Source organism: Sminthopsis crassicaudata, chromosome 4 (assembly GCF_048593235.1).
Source record: "Sminthopsis crassicaudata isolate SCR6 chromosome 4, ASM4859323v1, whole genome shotgun sequence".
Classification (NCBI taxonomy): domain Eukaryota; kingdom Metazoa; phylum Chordata; class Mammalia; order Dasyuromorphia; family Dasyuridae; genus Sminthopsis; species Sminthopsis crassicaudata.
Window position 1 is genome coordinate 415,620,974 of NC_133620.1, and position 18,774 is coordinate 415,639,747.

At 37.8% G+C, this 18,774-nt stretch overlaps 1 long non-coding RNA gene across 1 annotated transcript; it reads left to right on the forward strand.

The window, feature by feature from the left end:
* Nucleotides 1–3,044: 3,044 nt before the first annotated feature.
* LOC141541407 (uncharacterized) lies at nucleotides 3,045–6,329 on the forward strand. Its single transcript, XR_012481782.1, has 2 exons — nucleotides 3,045–3,413; nucleotides 4,525–6,329. It is a non-coding gene; the product is annotated as an uncharacterized LOC141541407 (long non-coding RNA).
* Nucleotides 6,330–18,774: the final 12,445 nt, after the last annotated feature.

Consider the following 18,774-nt stretch of genomic DNA (forward strand, 5'->3'; position numbering starts at 1 on the left):
GCCATCATCAATCAACCAGAGCATCCTTTTCCTTTGCTTGTCAAATGAATCAACTATTTCATACATTTACTAATCCTTAGTCTCTTACTCTTCTTGTATGTTTTCATAGCTGCTTGCACTTATAAGCTTTTTGCTGCTGCCAGAGCTGCTGTTTTTATTTTTGTGTTTGTAGCTTCTAGTTGATGTTTGAGAGTGCCAGATGTTGGAGTGCAGAATAATTGGGATGTTGACATATTTGTAAGGGCTTCTATTTCTCAATTATCTCCTTATGGTTTATTTCACAGACTAAATAAGAGGCTTTTGTTTTCCTTAAAAAAAGGATATTATGCAACAAACTGAGTTATCATTCTAATCTATGCTTTTAATATGCTTTATCTTTTCTTCTTTAGTTGTCTCATTAAGCTTAGATGAATATTCAAGTCTAGTAGCAACCTTCTGGGAATAAAATAATGTCATTCATTAAAAAATCATTTACCTTTGTTTTTCTGCAGAGTAAACACCAATGATCTGTTCATTATAAAGGAGAATTACTCTTAAGGGTTAGGGTCATGGATTAAACCAGATAATCAAAGTACCTTGTCTTAGATACCTTCTCCAGACCCTATGGTGCCCATTTTATGAATGTTCCTTAGACTGAGGAGGATCTATTGTTAAAATATAATTCCAGGGGCAGCTAGGTGATGCAGTGGATAGAGCACCAGCCCTGAAGTCAGGAGGACCTGAGTTCAAATATGGCCTCAGATATTTAACACTCTCTAGCTGTGTGACCCTAGGCAAGTCACTTAACCCCAATTGCCTTAGGGGAAAAAAATGTAATTCCAGGCCCTGAATTTATAGAGGGAAGAGGACTTGGTCTTTGTAGCCGAAATAACTCTTTCCTCACTCCAAAATATACCCAATTAATAACTCACATTTCATAGCACTTTAAGTGTTACAGGAAAGAAGAAACAAGCATTTATTAAACACCTAATATTTGTCAGATACTGTCTGAAATGATATCCCATTTTATCCTCAGAATAACCATATGAGCTAAATTTCTTCATTTTACAGATGGGTAAATTGAGGCAGGAAAAAAGTTAAATAACTTGCTAGAGGTCACATAGCTAGTAAATGTCAGAGACTAGATTTGAACTCAGGTCTTTCCCAGGCCCAGCAGTCTAACAACAATTGGTTGCCCTAGTTTTTATGTCACAGTCATTTCTAGATCTACCTGATTCCCCACCCTGAAATGAATCTTCTTTCAACAAAAATACAAACTAATAAACAACAAAAACAAAAAACAAAATAGTTAAGCTAAAATAATTTATATACTGACTACAATTGACAGCTTCTTCAACATTCTACCACTGGAGTACCTTGCCTTTATTGATGAGATCCTGAATGGTGTTTTGGAACTAGAGAAACTAAAGAATTGATCCCAAGGCAAGCAGGCTGGAGGCTCTGATTGAGATCAGTTTAGCTGCATGCTTTGGGGAGATGGTATAGTCTGAAATCCAAGTTATGTCAAACTCCTGAGACCTACCCTCAGTGGAAATCCCAATTATGTCCCTGAAGGTAAGTTTTCCCTATAAAACCTACTTGTGGGCCATTCCATGGCTGCTACTTTTCTTTTGGTAAGCTTGCTAGGGCACTCTGCCTTGTGATGTCTTTCTCCTTATCCAGTCCCCCCATGCCCATGGTATCTCCCCTAACTCCACTACACTTCTCAACCCCATTTCTCCAACTTACAGTTAACTAAGTCTTTTAGGGTGCTAAGCCTCTTTTAGGATTTAGTCTTGATGTAAATTGTGTCTCTCTTTAATCTTTGGGGGGCTCTGATGTAAACTGTGTCCCTTTGGGGGGGAAGGGTGCTCCTGACTCTTAAACCTTTCCAGCCACTGGGAGAGACACTCTCCCCCAATAACTCCCAAAATAAGTAATCTCATTCAATTTTGAATTGAATTGAATTGAAAATCAGTCTCTCAGATTCATCCAGAGATTTCCTCCCTGTAGCCCTCCCCCCCTGCCCAAAGATCAAAGAAGCCCCAGATCCTTTGCTAAATGCCCTTCTGGACTTAGCCCACTGGTGAAGATATTTTGTTCTCAGAGTCAACCCATCTTTGATGAATTCCTAATCAGGAGTTTGCCCACTAAGAAACCTGTCTTACTGTTTTCTTAGTGTAAATAAACCCATTCTTTGCCACAAACCTCATGCCTGTGTTTATTGGGGTTTGTGAATTCTTTTGCAAAGCCTGCCATCAGCCAAGGTGGGAGTCCATTGCTGTTAGGGGGTCTCTTACCCTCAATTCTCTCACCTCAATAGTCTTCCAGCTAAGCACATGCCCCAACCTCATGGGGTGCTCCCTTTCCACTGGGTACTTGTAAATTCCACTGAGGAACTTGTTTTCCAATTCTATTTCATTTTTACCATTCCCAGGGTGTATTTTATCCCTTCATTTTGTCTGTAACTTATTCCCCTAAATAAATCTATCTTTTGCCAAAGAGAATGGCCATTGTGAATTCTTCACATGGCTGAACCCTAACTTTTGGTGGCTGCCATCATTTGGTAACAACCCCCACATCATAGATTACATCATTATGTTTTGTTATTCATTTTCCAGAATCAAGATTAGTTACCAGGAGTAACTGGCCCAGGTTCTTGCACTTAGTATTGTTGTGCCACAGTTTTCTTTTATTATCCTGACTCAGTTTCCCTAAATTGTCCTACCTCGGTTTCCCAAATTATTCTGCCTTAGTTGTTCTGCTCAATCCTGCAAACCACCTCTTCCTCTCAATCAAAATATTTGTTAAGGATAAAAGATCTTATATTTTAGAATATCATAGTGCCTCTCCCCATCCCAAGTTATCAGAATATCAGATGCTGTCTTATCAAGATGACTCTTCCCATCTCCGGGGTGCCTCCCTCCATTGTGTCATCCCCATCTCCAGTGACTCACCTCACCCTCAGAGGGCTGTTCCTGCTCTTAGCACCCTAACTCCACCCCTGACTCAGCCTACCCCCTGCGTCTGAGCCACGTGTATATATGTCATTGAGAACTCACATTGTTTGCTGGATTCTTGGAGACGATAGCTCATTCAGCCCTAGGACCAAACCATGGGTCCATTTGGTTCCAGTAAATCTCTCCCTTTTAAATAAATTATTAAATATTCTCTAATCTCTATCTTGCCTCAGTTTCTCCAGCATTACAATTTTGGAGGTTCCACTGAGATGTTAGCAAATGATTAGGATTAGAGAATAGAGTCCTTCAGGTCTCCACCATGGGCCTCAGGGCAGATGGGGATCTGAGTTCTTGGCCTGGAGAGGCCAGCCCTCTGGAGATTTTTTTTTTCCAGAGTCTCCAGGAAAGAGCAGTTTCCAGCCACAATTGGGCCTGACACCTTATGGTGGACACCTTCATTTCGGCCACTGGAGAGTAAGTCTGGACATAATCTGATCTGTTTACCTATTCTGTTCAGTCTGTCTGTGCTAGCATCTAGAGTCTCAAAATAATAAAATGCTGATGGGCATTAAAGTCTGAGAAAAAGGTATCCAGGATGCTGGATAATCCTTATGGTTTTGTGTCTCCTAAGACACATCTGGTCTGATCTGACTCTGAGTGCCTTTTTAGGCACGATCTGATTATGTGTGTTAAATATTGTAACTGCGCAGTCTATGTCTGTGTTTTTTGTCCTTTTGATAATGTTTCTGTTATAGACAATATGCAATTTGAAATATTTGTCTATGTATTGAGTATTTTAAAGCAAAATGATTTGTATGTATAATCTTCACTTATGAAACTACTTAGATATGAAAGAAGTGAACTTACCAATAAATTCTTACTGTTATAAATATAAGGTTATGATAAATATCTGCTTAGGATTTATCTGAAACTTTAGTTAATGGGATTTGTTATTGGAGGTAAAATTCCTTGGGCTTATAGTTAATGCTATTTGGGAGTTTTAAAGCTCCACCTTCTGTTAGTAGGACAATTAACTAGAGTAAACATGAATTAAAGCTATTTCATCCTGCTTTACCGAAAGTTGAGTTTTAATTGTTTATGTTATGTTATATATTATATGTTATAATGTCCCTGCATTTTTTCCTCCTGTGCTGATTTCTATGATCAGAGCAATGGTCAATAGAAACTGTAATGCAATTCAATTATGTCATACCTTGCTATTTCCAATCTGATTATATGTCATACCTTGCTGTTTCCAACCTGGTTCTATGTAATCATTATATCCCAAATAATTGGGCAAATGAGTATTTAGTCTGTTACTGGATATTGTGTCTATGATATTCAAGTTTTTTTTTTTAAAGGTTTCCAACTAATGAGAGGACAATTAGCACAGTGAGACCTAACTGCTATTTATTTGGGACTATAGTTGACAGCCATTTGCCTGCCCTGTTAAGCAAACTCATCTCTTCATATAAGAAGGTGCTGGCTCTTTACGTTGCTCAACAGTCTGGTGAACTAAGTCTTTCTATCTCAGACTGTTCTAACCTTTATTTGTTAGATTTTTTTGTTTGTTTGTTTTTTCTAGATTTTGGTCAAATTACAGTTATTGACTTGCTTCAGAGACATGGAGCCCATCTGAAGCTTTGGTAGCAGGCAGCATGGCCACATCCTCCCCTCTCTGGACTGAGGGTCTCTTCAGCAGAAAGCAGTTTTTGAGAAGATCATTGCTCCTGATATAATTTGGACTGATATAGGGGAGAGTGGTTGAATTATTGTTAAAATTTTAACTGTATTATTGTGTTTAAGATTTGTTAAAACTGGGAGTTGTTAAAACTGTAATTATTGTTGTATGCTTGAAGGATTTTTAGGAAACTTACTGTACTAGTCTGTTAGTCTGTATAGGAATTTTGACTCACTCTTGGGATTTATATGTGGAATGGTTATTTGAGAATTCCTTTCTGTGAGAAAAAAAGGGAGGAAGAAACTTGTTAGGAAATTGGGGAAACTGATGTCTTTTTCTTAGGTACTTCTGCCCTGCCCCCTATCTCATTAGTTCAAATTGAGTTGGAAATTATTTAAACAGTCCTTTTCATTTTTATTCCTGTCTTAAAATTCACTGGACTATGATTTGCTGGTTATATTTTAACTTTGAAATCTCTTATTCTGTTGGAATTGCCCTGGCAGACTCAGTTTTGGGGATTATTTTTTAGAAACAATAACAAATCAGACACCTGTCTTAGGACTGGCAGTCTCTCTTTATCTGTTTCTCCACTCTTGTCCCCAGTTCCTTAATTGGTATTTCAGCATTCTCAAAGGACCTCGTAGTTTGGTATCAGGACTCTAATAGTTCTGGGTTGCCTCCTTGGTCTAACTGAATAATCTGCTCAGAAATCTGGATCCTAGTAGCAGCTCCTGTTCTATTGAGAGGGGACAGGTGGAACTACTCCAGGCCCCACTTTTTCCCTTTTTTGGAGTCCCTGACTGACTGGGAGTGCCCTTCTTAGGATGGGCAGCAGGATTGTCTTGAGCACTGCTATTCTTATATAAGCAGAGGCTGAGTTAAATTCACAAATGACCACAGCCCTAACTCACAGTGAACTGTCCATCTCAAACTAGATTCTCTAGCTGAGATGCTCCCCAACTATAGAGAGCCTGACATGCTTGCAACAGGGAGTCTTTTGTAATGCTGATTAGTTCTGGTATTATCAGGGAGAGACTTGTTCTTGCTATAAGTCCTTGCATTTTTCTAGTTTTGTTTGGTTTATTTGTTTTACATAGGGTTGGTCAAAATTATGGTGCTAAGACCTATCTAGAGGAAAGTAATTCAATGATTTGCATATTTAAAAGAAAGAGAGTATGGAATGTTGTGCCACAATTTTCTTTTATTATCCTGACTCAGTTTCCCTAATTATTCTGACTCAATCTCCCTAAATTGTCCTGCCTTTCCTTAATTGTTCTACCTTAATTTATAATTGTTCTGCTCAATCCTGCAAAACTACCCCTCCCTCTTAATCAAAATATTTGATAAGGATAAAAGATCTTATATTTTAGAATATCAGAATGCTTCTCCCCATCCCAAGCTATCAGAATGTCAGATACTATCTTATCAAGATACCTCTCCCCATCTCTGGGGTATCTCCCCCCATTATGTCATCCCCATCTCCAGTGGCTCATCCCACTCTGTCAGACTCCTGTTCCCGCTCTCAGCACCCTGCTCCACCCCTGCCTCAGTCTATCCTCTGCATCTGAGCCACGTGTATGTATGTCATTGAGAACTCACATTGTTTGCTGGATTCTTGGAGATGATAGTCTCATTAAGCCCTGGGACCAAACCATGGATCCATTTGGTCCCAGTAAATCTCTCCCTCTCAAATAAAATATTAAATACTCTCTAATATCTATCTTGCCTCAGTTTCTCCAGCATTACAGTGTGTAAAAGGTATGGGACTTGAATCCAACTTCTTTGACTACAAATCCAGTACTCTTTCTGTTCCACTGACAAGCTTGTTTTACCTACTAGCTAAGAATGAAGTTATCAGTCAGTTTCACAGGTTTTTGTCCTCAATTTTCTGGAGACGATGAATTATAAAATAGGATCTTTTTTATGGTAAGCAAACTTCCTTTTCAATATGTTAGTCAGTCAACAAAAGCCTAGTTGGTTTCAGTAATCAGTAATCTGTACTGATTGTTCAAGTTAAAAATTCAATATCAGACTTTTGAAAAGCAAGAAAGTAAATAGAAAGAAGAACCACACCTTAAGAAGCAGTATGAAAATGTAAAAGATGATGATGTATCAACCTATTAAAATGCTGAATGTAATCATGAATCAGCCTTACAACTTCCTTAAGTCAAACAATCCTGTTGTTTGTACAACTACTGGCAAAAGGTAGGAAACTGGTTTCCCCAGTGGTGAAATTAAGTGGAAGAATAGGAAAATAAACAATGAAACACTACACTAGAGAACTTTGCTTGGTGGGGCCCTGAAACTAAAAAATATTCAAATAAGGCCTCTAAAAAAAAAAAAAAAAAAGACCAAGTTTTTAGTCAATTCTTCCTGATTAAATTGTGTTATATTATTAAAAGGGGGCAGCTTATCAATAGTCATGAGAAAAAAAATGCTCTAAACCACTATCAATTAGAGAAATGAAAATTAAAACAATGCTGAGATATCACCTCACTCCTATCAAATGGGATAACATTATAGAGAAGGAAAATGGCAAATGCTGGAGGAGAAGAAGAAAAACTAGGTCACTGATTCTTTGTAAGTGGAGTTGCGAACTGATCCAACCATTTAGGATAGCAATTTGGAACTATGTCCAAAGGGTTATAAAACTGTGAAAACTCTTTGACCCAGTAATACTGTTACTGAGTCTGTATCCCAAAGATATCACAGAAAAACAAAAGGACCTATGTGTACAAAAATATTTAGGGTAGTTCTTTTTGTGGTGGCAAAAAATTGAAATTGAGAGGATACTCATCAGTTAGGGAATGGCTGAATAAGTTGTGGTACATAATTCTGATTGTGTGGTATAGGTGCTAAACCCCCTTACCCAAATTGACTACTCAGAGGCATCTTCAGATACAAAGAGGAAGCATTTATTTGATCCTTGCAAGGAGAGGTCCAAGCACAGCACCTGAGCAGACCTAGAGCCTTTCAGTTCCCATCTCCCAGCATTGTGTCTGGCCTAGCAAGTTGGAAATAGTGAATTTGGTTATGTAGCAAAAGATTTGGGTTCATTGAATGGACTGAAAAGGAAGTAACCATTGACCAATGGTCAGCAATGCTGTCTACTTCCTGTGGGTCATGCAACTTCCTGAAACTTAGGTCTAGGGCTGATCCATTGTATCTCATAGGCTTTTTGAGAAATCTTCACCTGGTCCCATTTATGAATGAATGTTATTGTGCTATGATAAATGATGAGCCGGATGGTTTCAGAAAAATCTGGAAAGACTTATATGAAGTGATGTAAAATGAAGTGAGAAGAACCAAGAGATACAGGAGATAAATTTATTTAAAGAAATAAGTTACAGACAAAATGAAGGGACACAATAGATACTGGGAATGATAAATCTGAAAAAAGTTGGGAGGGCATATGAAAGACAAGTTCCTGAAAGGGATATAGTGTTGAGGTTGGGACGGGTACCCCAAAAGTTTGGTGTTGCAAGCTATCTCAAAAGAATTTGCAAGCTTGAACTCATTTCCTAGTCAAGGAGCAAAGTTTATTGTAATTATAACACAATTACAAGCAGGCTGAATTCCAAAACAAATAATCAAAGTCCTAAGAGAGAGGAGACCCCTTTATCCAGTTTTCTATCAGTGGCATACTAATTCTATGGCCCAGAGGAGTGGTCTCCGGAATTTGGTTATCCCTGACCAATAGATCTATCTGACATTGAGCAATGAACTGAGGAGTGTTTTATTCACTATTGTCTCAGGAGTTTGATCTATGGCCAGATCTGAGGCTACAAGCTATCTGACTGAGGAGTGGTCTATTCAGAATCAGACAGATTTGGGCATGAGAGTTTCCTGAGGCAGACTCCAAAGCCAGAAGATTTAGGACTACTGACTTATTGTTATAACAGAAGCCCCCCTAAAATAAGAGGATACAAAATCATATATTACATCAATAGCACCCCAAAAGACTTTGCTAGCTATGAGGAGAAGTGAAGTTGGGAATCCCAGTGGATATAGGAGAGGTACTACATGGCAGGGGGGAAGGGGAAGAAGAAGAGTAAGGATAAGGAAAAGACACCAGAAGGCAGAGCAGACTCACCCAAAGGGAGGCACCAGCCATGGGATGGCCCATAAGTAGATTTTATAGGGACAATTTAATCTCAGGGACATGACTGGGTTTCTGACAGGGCATAGCAAGGTGAGATTGGAATTAGACAAACTTTGATTTCAGACTAAATTCTTCCCCAAAGGATGGGACCATGGAGCTGATGAGGAGCAAATAATGAGATTAGTGGTAATGAAGAAGTTCGAGAATTGGGGAGGGGAATCTGCTCTGGTTAGCAAAGGGGATTTGTATTGGCACTGAGAAGCCAGCTTTACTAGGAAGACAGACTTCTTAGTCAAAGGTCCTGTTAGGGAGATAGCAAAGGTTAACATTGAAAAGAGAATATCTTCACAGTGGGCAAAAGTCTTGGCAGGTAGCTTTGCCAAGAAGAGAGCTTCCGTGGCAAGCATAATCCTAGTTAGGGCTTCTGCAAAGATTTGGGGTTCAGAGTTGTCTTTTATTAGCCATCTGAGTCCTGGGCTTCCATCCAAAATTGAATGAAACTCCCTCAATTGTTAATGCCCTGGCTTAGATCTCTAATAGAAAAGAGATCACTTAGGACTTTGAGATACTGGGAGTGGTTCCAGACTAATCTTTAACTCAATAGAGGGTGCGACCATATCCAAGGCCAGATTTCCAACTAAATGAGACCACTTAACTGGGTGTTGTCTGGGAAAGATATGCTTTTCCCAGGGAAGAGCCTGAGACCCCAAATCACCCTTCTTTTACAGATTAAAGGGAACACAGTTTCAGAATTCACCCCCATCAGAGCTAAACTGATCTCTATAGAACCTTTTCCCTGCCTAACTCAGATCAATTCCTCTGCTAACCACACCTGACCTCATCAATATTATTACTATTTATTTAGACAGTATAGAGACAACGTTAATAATGGATAGAAGGGCTCAGTCAGAATAACATCTTAAATCTTAATTATAGAGTTGTATGATCTAGAACAAGTTACAATCTGTAAGTGTATCATGTATCTTGTATGAACATTGTTATTTGCATGTTGTCTCCCCGTTAGAATGAGAATTCCTTGTGATTGTAAGGATCTAAGACCACCCCTTTCTTTTTACTCATTTCTCCTTTCTTTGTTCCTTTCTTCCTTTCTTTGTTCCTTTCTTCCTTTCTTTGTTCCTTTCTTTTTCTTCCTTTTTTCCTTTCTTCCTTTTTTCCTTCCTTCCTTCCTTCCTTCCTTTTTTCCTTCCTTTTTTCCTTCCTTCCTTCCTTCCTTCCTTCCTTCCTTCCTTCCTTCCTTCCTTCCTTCCTTCCTTCCTTCCTTCCTTCCTTCCTTCTTTCTTTCTTTCTTTCTTTCTTTCTTTCTTTCTTTCTTTCTTTCTTTCTTTCTTTCTTTCTTTCTTTCTTTCTTTCTTTCTTTCTTTCTTTCTTTCTTTCTTTCTTTCTTCCTTCCTTCCCTTTCTTTCTTTCTTTCTTTCTTTCTTTCTTTCTTTCTTTCTTTCTTTCTTTCTTTCTTTCTTTCTTCCTTCCTTTCTTTTTCTTTCTTTGTTCCTTTCTTTCTTTCTTTCTTTCTTTCTTTCTTTCTTTCTTTCTTTCTTTCTTTCTTTCTTTCTTTCTTTCTTTCTTTCTTTCTTTCTTTCTTTCTTTCTTTTTCTCTTTCTTTCTTCCTTCCTTTCTTCCTTCTTTCCTTTCTTTCTTTCTTTCTTCCTTCCTTTTTTTTTTTTTATATTTCCTCTTTTTTTATTATAACTTTTTATCGACAGAACATATTCCTAGGTAATTTTTTACAACTTATCCTCTGCACTCACTTCTGTGCCGACTTTTCCCTTCCTTCTCTCCACCCCCTCCCCTAGATGGCAGGCAGTCTCATACATGTTAAATATGTTATAATATATCCTAGATATAATATATGTGTGCAGAACCATACAGTTCTCTTGTTGCACCAGAAGAATTGGATTCAGAAGGTAAAAATAACCTGGGAAGAAAAAAAATGCAAGTAGTCCACATTCATTTCCCAGTGTTCCTTCTCTGGGTGTAGCTGATTCTGTCTATCATTGATCAATTGAAACTGAATTAGATCTCTTTGTCGAAGATATTCACTTCCATCAGAATATATCCTCGTACATTATTGTTGTTGAAGTATATAATGATCTCTTGGTTCTGTTCATTTCACTCAGCATCAGTTCATATAAGTCTTTCCAAGCCTCTCTATATTTATCCTGCTAGTTCTATAACATTCATATATCACAATTTACCCAACCATTCTCCTCCTTTTTTCTTTCTTTTTACTATTAGGAGACAACTACTTTTCCAGAGCTAAGACCCAGTTAGCAAGCGGTGCCCTGAGTTTCCCACAATAACAATCCTTTGTGCTCAATCTCTGGATGAATGCTGCTGCAACTAAATCTCAGAATTGAAGGTCCCTGGACTTGGACAAGTACTAAGGGGCCTAGACATGAAGTCCCGCTATGAAGGGACTTTTTGGTCATTAGACATCCTTGCCTTATAACTGTTGCTATACAACACTGTTTGATGCTTTGTCTAGCCACAAATATATAAATCAAGGTTTAGTCCCACTGACCCTGGTCTCCTACTAGGAGGCTCCAAAGATGTGTTCAATTTCTTTCCTCCAACATAAATATCTGTTAATTCTTTTTTTTTTTTTAATTTAATTTTTTTTTTTTATTTTATAATTATAACCTTTTTTTTTTTTTTTGACAGTACATATGCATGGGTAATTTTATACAACATTATCCCTTGCACTTACTTCTGTTCAGATTTTTTCCCTTCCTCCCCCAACCCCCTCCCCCAGATGGCAGGCAGTCTTATACATGTTAAATATATTACAATATATTCTATATACAATATATGTGTGTAGAACCGAATTTCTTGTTGCACAGGAAGAATTGGATTCAGAAGGTAAAAATAACAGTTCACACTCATTTCCCAGTGTTTCTTTTCTGGATGTAGCTGATTCTGTCCATCTTTAATCAATTGGAATTGGATTAGCTTTTCTCTATGTTGAATTTATCCACTTCCAACAGAATACATCCTCATACAGTATCATTGTTGAAGTGTATAATGATCTTCTGGTTCTGCTCGTTTCACTTAGCATCAGTTGATGTAAGTCTCTCCAAGCTTCTCTGTATTTCTCCTGTTGGTCATTTCTTACAGAACAATATTATTCCATAACATTCATATACCATAATTTACCCAGCCATTCTCCAATCGATGGACATCCATTCATCTTCCAGCTTCTAGCCACTATGAAAAGGGCTGCCACAAACATTTTGGCACATACAGGTCCCTTTCCCTTCTTTAGTATTTCCTTGGGATATAAGCCCAGTAGTAGTATGGCTGGGTCAAAGGGTCTGCACATTTTGATAACTTTTGGGGCATAATTCCAGATTGCTCTCCAGAATGGTTGGATTCTTTCACAACTCCACCAACAATGCATCAGTGTCCCAGTTTTCCCACAGCCCCTCCAACATTCATCATTATTTGTTCCTGTCATCTTAGCCAATCTGACAGATGTGTAATGATATCTCAGAGTTGTCTTAATTTGTATTTCTCTGATCAATAGTGATTTGGAACACTCTTTCATATGAGTGGAAATAGTTTTAATTTCATCATCTGAAAATTGTCTGTTCATATCCTTTGACCATTTATCAATGGGAGAATGGCTTGATTTCTTATAAATTAAAGTCAATTCTCTGTATATTTTGGAGATGAGGCCTTTATCAGAACCTTTAACTGTAAAAATGTTTTCCCAATTTGTTACTTCCCTTCTAATCTTGTTTGCATTAGTTTTGTTTGTGCAGAAACTTTTTAATTTGGTGTAATCAAAATTTTCTATTTTGTGATCAATAATGGTCTCTAGTTCTCCCTTGGACACAAACTCCTTCCTCCTCCACAAGTCTGAGAGGTAAACCATCCCATGTTCCTCCAATTTATTTATGATTTCGTTCTTTATGCCTAAATCTTGGACCCATTTTGATCTAATCTTAGTATGTGGTGTTAAATGTGGGTCCATGCCTAGTTTCTGCCATACTAATTTCCAGTTTTCCCAGCAGTTTTTGTCAAATAATGAATTCTTATCCCAAAATTTGGGATCTTTGGGTTTGTCAAACACTAGATTGCTATTTTTATTCACTATCTTGCCCTGTGAACCTAACCTATGCCACTGATCAACTAGTCTATTTCTTAGCCAATACCAAATGGTTTTGGTGACTGTTGCTTTATAATACAGTTCTAGATCAGGTACAGCTAGACCACCTTCACTTAATTTTTTTTTCATTACTTCCATTGAAATTCTCGACCTTTTGTTGTTCCATATGAATTCTGTTGTTATTTTTTCTAGGTTATTAAAATAGTTTCTTGGAAGTCTGATTGGTATAGCACTAAATAAATAGATTAATTTAGGGAGTATTGTCATCTTAATTATATTCGCTCAGCCTATCTAAGAGCACTGAATGTCTTTCCAATTATTTAAATCTGACTTTATTTTTGTGGCAAGTGTTTTGTAATTTTGCTCATATAATTCCTGACTCTCCTTTGATAGATATATTCCCAAATATTTTATACTATCGACCGTTATTTTGAATGGAATTTCTCTTTGTATCTCTTGCTGTTGGATTGTGTTGGTAATGTATAAAAATGCTGAGGATTTATGTGGATTTATTTTGTATCCTGCAACTTTGCTAAAATTCTGAATTATTTCTTTTTAGTAGAGTCTTTGGGGTTCTCTAAGTATACCATCATGTCATCTGTGAAAAGTGATAATTTGATTTCCTCATTTCCTACTCTAATTCCTTGAATCTCTTTCTCGGGTCTTATTGCCGAGGCTAGAGTTTCTAGTACTATATTAAAAAGTAATGGTGATAGTGGGCAACCTTGTTTCACTCCTGATCTTACAGGGAAAGGTTCTAGTTTATCACCATTACATATGATGTTTACTGAAGGTTTTAAATATATGCTCCTTATTATTTTAAGGAATAGTCCATTTATTCCTATACTCTCAAGCGTTTTTAGTAGGAATGGATGTTGGATTTTATCAAATGCTTTTTCTGCATCTATTGAGATGATCATATGGTTTTTATTAATTTGATTATTAATATGGTCAATTATACTAATAGTTTTCCTAATATTAAACCAGCCCTGCATTCCTGGTATAAATCCCACTTGGTCATAGTGTATTATCCTGGGGATGATTTTCTGAAGTCTATTTGCTAATATCTTATTTAAGATTTTAGCATCAATATTCATTAAGGAAATTGGTCTATAGTTTTCTTTCTCAGTTTTCGATCTACCTGGTTTAGGTATCAGTACCATGTCTGTGTCATAGAAGGAATTTGGTAGGACTCCTTCAATCCCTATTTTTTCAAATAGTTTACATAGCATTGGAGTTAGTTGTTCTTTAAATGTTTGGTAGAAGTCACATGTAAATCCATCTGGTCCTGGGGACTTTTTCTTAGGAAGTTGGTTAATAGCTTGGTCTATTTCTTTTTCTGAGATGGGACTATTTAGACTACTTACTTCTTCCTCTGTTAATCTGGGCAAGCTATATTTTTGAAGATATTCTTCCATTTCATTTAAGTTATCGAATTTATCGGCATAAAGTTGAGCAAAGTAGCTCCTAACTATTGTTCTAATTTCCTCTTCATTAGTGGTGAGTTCACCCTTTTCATTTTCAAGACTAACAATTTGCTTTTTCTCTTTCCTTTTTTTAATCAGATTTACTAAGGGTTTGTCTATTTTGTTGGTTTTTTCATAGAACCAACTCTTAGTTTTATTAATTAATTCAATAGTTTTTTTACTTTCAATTTTATTAATCTCACCTTTTATTTTTTGAATTTCAAGTTTTGTGTTTGTCTGGGGGTTTTTAATTTGTTCCTTTTCTAGCAATTTTAGTTGTAAGCCCACTTCGTTGGCCCTCTCTTTCTCTATTTTATGCAAGTAGGCCTGTAGAGATATAAAACTTCCCCTAATTACTGCTTTGGCTGTATCCCACACATTTTGGTATGATGTCTCATTATTGTTATTTTCTTGGGTGAAGTTATTAATTATGTCTATGATTTGCTGTTTTACCCAATCATTCTTTAGTATAAGATTATTTAGTTTCCAATTATTTTTGGTCTATTTTCCCCTGGCTTTTTATTAAATGTAATTTTGATTGCATTATGGTCTGAAAAGGATGCATTTACTATTTCTGCCTTACTGCATTTGATTTTGAGGTTTTTATGCCCTAATATATGATCAATTTTTGTATAGGTTCCATGAACTGCTGAGAAGAAAGTATACTCCTTTCTGTCTCCATTTAGCTTTCGCCAAAGATCTATCATATCAAACTTTTCTAGTATTCTATTTACCTCTTTGACTTCTTTCTTATTTATTTTGTGGTTTGATTTATCTAATTCTGAGAGAGCAAGGTTGAGATCTCCCACTATTATAGTTTTGCTATCTATTTCCTCTTGCAGCTCTCTTAATTTCTCTTTTAAGAATTTAGATGCTGCACCACTTGGTGCATATATGTTTAATATTGATACTGCTTCATTATTGATGCTGCCCTTTAGCAGGATATAATGCCCTTCCTTATCTCTTTTAATTAGATCAATTTTTGTTTTTGGTTGATCTGAGATGAGGATGGCTACTCCTGCTTTTTTGGTTTTGCCTGAAGCATAATAGATTCTGCTCCACCCTTTTACTTTTAGTTTGAATGTCTCACCCTGTTTCAGGTGTGTTTCCTGTAAACAACATATAGTAGGATTCTGACTTTTAATCCAGTCTGCTAACTGCTTCCTCCTTATGAGGCAGTTTGCCCCATTCACATTTATGGTTAGAAGGACTAATTCTATATTGCTTGCCATCCTATTAACCCCTGCTTATGCTTTTCCCCTTTCTTTCCCTCTTACCCCCCTACCCAGTATTAAACTTGTGAACATCACTTGCTTTTCACAGCCCTCCCTTTTTAGGATCCCTCCCCCACCTTAAAGATCCTCCCCTTATTTTACCTCTTTTCCTCGAAATTTCTGTATTCCCTTCCCCTTAGCTTACTCCTTCCCTTTCACTTTTCAATGAAGTGGAAGAAGTTTCACCATAAATCGAATATGTCTATTGATACACACTATGTTATCCTCCTCCTTTCTTTCTCTCAGATATAATAGGTTACCTTTGCCTCTTCATGAGATGTAGTACCATCGCTTTACACTTTTTTATTAGAGAATGAAATAAACTAAAAAGATAGTAGGGATGATGTCAGGGATTTGTGGAATGAGAAAGGGAGCTCATGGACTAATGATTTTGACTTTTCTTAGTAAAGTATGAAAAAAGGTCTTCATCTGAGAAGCTGAGGGAGGGGTGGTGTGGAAACCTCTAGAAAAGCAGATTTAGAACACTTGTGGTAAGGGGGCCAAAGACTATTAGGAAAGAGTAAAAGCAGAATGTGAATAACAAAGGAAGAAAGGATAGTGGGAATAAGAAATGTAGTTAGACATCCAAATTAATAGAGAGAATTGAAGAAGGGCATAGAACAGGAATTATAATCCTGCTTTTTATAAATGAAGAAACTTTATTACATCCTAAATATCTTAAGTGATTTTTTTCCAAAGAAGGTAAGATCCTACAAGTACAATCTTCATTCATCTATTCTTCTGCCATTTAAAAGTCATCTTTTGGCTAAAAACTGGGGATTTTTGTGATTACACTTTAGCCTTCAATGTCCAGTATTTTTCAACAAAAATTCAAAATCTGAACACTTCAACACTAGTTTTCATAAAAATTGATTCCAAAATTAGACAAGAAAAAGTAATAGTAATTTACATTTATTAAGCATTTTAAATTTTATAATATTTTCCTCAACAATAAACCCATATGCAAATATTATCCCTCTTTTACAGATGAAGAAACTGACGCTCAAAAAGTTATGTTTTATACAGGGCCACATAACTATAAAAAGTAAAGCTGTGGCAAAGGGCAACAAAACAGAGTGCTAATTATTAGATGCAATTTTTTCTACTTTCCTTAGTCAGCACTTTTCTACATGTTGTATGCTAGGCTTTCTCTCTCTCATTCCCCTCACGGAAATGTGAGCTCCTTGAAGATAAGGGCAGCTTCTTTTAACCTTTCTTTGCGTCTTTGGTGTTTAGCACTGTGATTGGCACATAGGAAGGATTTAAATGCTTGTTCTCTGAAATTGAATAGCTGAAATTTAGAATAGTTGCTTCTTTGAGACTTAAGTCTCCTCCCGGATAAAATGGGGATTCTCACACTAAGCTGATTACCTATCTCACAGGATTGTTGTGGGGAAATCACCAGTATAAAAGTGAATGATTGAGTAATTGGTTAATTTATCTTTTTTTATTCACTTGTATTTAAATTTTCCAATTACATATAAAGATTGTTTTCAATATTCACTTTTTTCACTTTCCAACAATATTTTATTTTTCCAATTACATGTAAAAACAGCTTTCAACCTTCATTTTGGTAAGATTCTGACTTCCAATTTTTTTTCTCCCTCCTCGCCTCCCTTACCTCTCACCTCTCCAAGACAGCAATTAATCTAATTTAGGCTGCACATGTACAATCATTTAAAACATATTTCCATATTAGCTATGTTGTGAAAGAGAAATTGAAACAAAAGGGAAAAATGCAAGAAAAAGCAAACACATTTTTAAAACATTTAAAATAGTATGCTTTACGTTGTTTCTACTGAGTGTGTATCCCAAAGAGATCATAAAGAAAAAGGAAAAGAAATCACATGTGCAAAAATGTTTGCAGCGGCTCTTTTTGCAGTGGCAAGGAACTGGAAAGTGAGTGGATGCCCTTGATTGGGGAATGAAGAGCAAGTTATGGTATATGAATATCAGAATATTATTGTTTATAAGAAAGACCAAGCGGTATAATTTCAGAGAGGCCTGGAGAGACTTACCGGAACTGATGCTGAGCGATATGAGTAGAACCAGGAGAACACGGTGCATGGTAACCACAAGATTATATAATGGACGTGGCTCTTTTTAACAGTGAGGTGATTCCGGCCAGGTCCAATGGTCTTGTGATGGAGAGAGCCATCTACACCCAGAGAGAAGACTGTGGGAACTGAATGTGGTTCACAACATAGCACTTTCACCTTTTTTGTTGTTTTCTTGCTTTTTTTGTCTTTTTCATGTTTTCCTTTTTGATCTGATTTTTGGTTTGTTCTGCATCATTGTGTAAATAAGAATGGCCCATGTTTGACATGTATTGGATTACTTGCTATCTGGGGGAGTGAGTGAGGGGTTTTGCAAGGGTGAATGTGGAAAACTCTTTGCATGTGTTTTGAAATTTTAAAAGCTAATACAATCTGCTGGACAAAAAAAAGAAAAAAAAAATTAGTATCCTCTCCATAGTTCTTTCTGGACGCAGATAGTATTTTCCGTCCCACGTCTATTGGAATTGCTTCGGATCACTGTATAGAGCTGGGGTTCTCCAACTACGGCCTGCGGCCCTCTGAGGAGGATTATGGGCCCCCGGGATTACGGCAAACGGGCTGAGGGGCGGAGACAGAGTGAGCTTTTGTAGTTACTACAATCCGGCCTCCCAGTCTGAGGGACAGCGAACTGGCCCCCCTGTTTAACAAGTGTGAGGACCGCGGTATAGAGCTGTCGCTGAGTCACAGCTGGGTCGCACCGTTGCTGCTGCCGAGAGCTGGTGCTCTCTGGGCTCGGCTCACTTCTCTCCGCATCAGTGCGTGTAAGTCCTTCCAGGCCTTTCCGAAATGAGCCCGCCCATCATTAAGTGAATTATTAATTAATGGCCCCCCCACTTTGCTTGGCTTTCTATAAGCGCGGTCAGGTTCCGCCGCGCGGGACTTTGCCCTTTTCCCGAACACTCGGGCTGCAGTCGGGCCTCGCAGCGCCGCCGGACACAGGCCGCGAGGGCCCAGCCGAGCCCTCCCCAGGACCCTCGGAGCGGGCAGAGGTGTGCCTTCCCCACGGTGGGCTGCGGGAGCCCCTCGGGCCTTCCAGGCGCAGGCACACTGCAGAGGGCGCCCTCCGCGGCCCGGGAGCGGAACGACACTGGAACTGAGCTCGCGAGCTCGAGGGCGCCGCCGGAGCGTT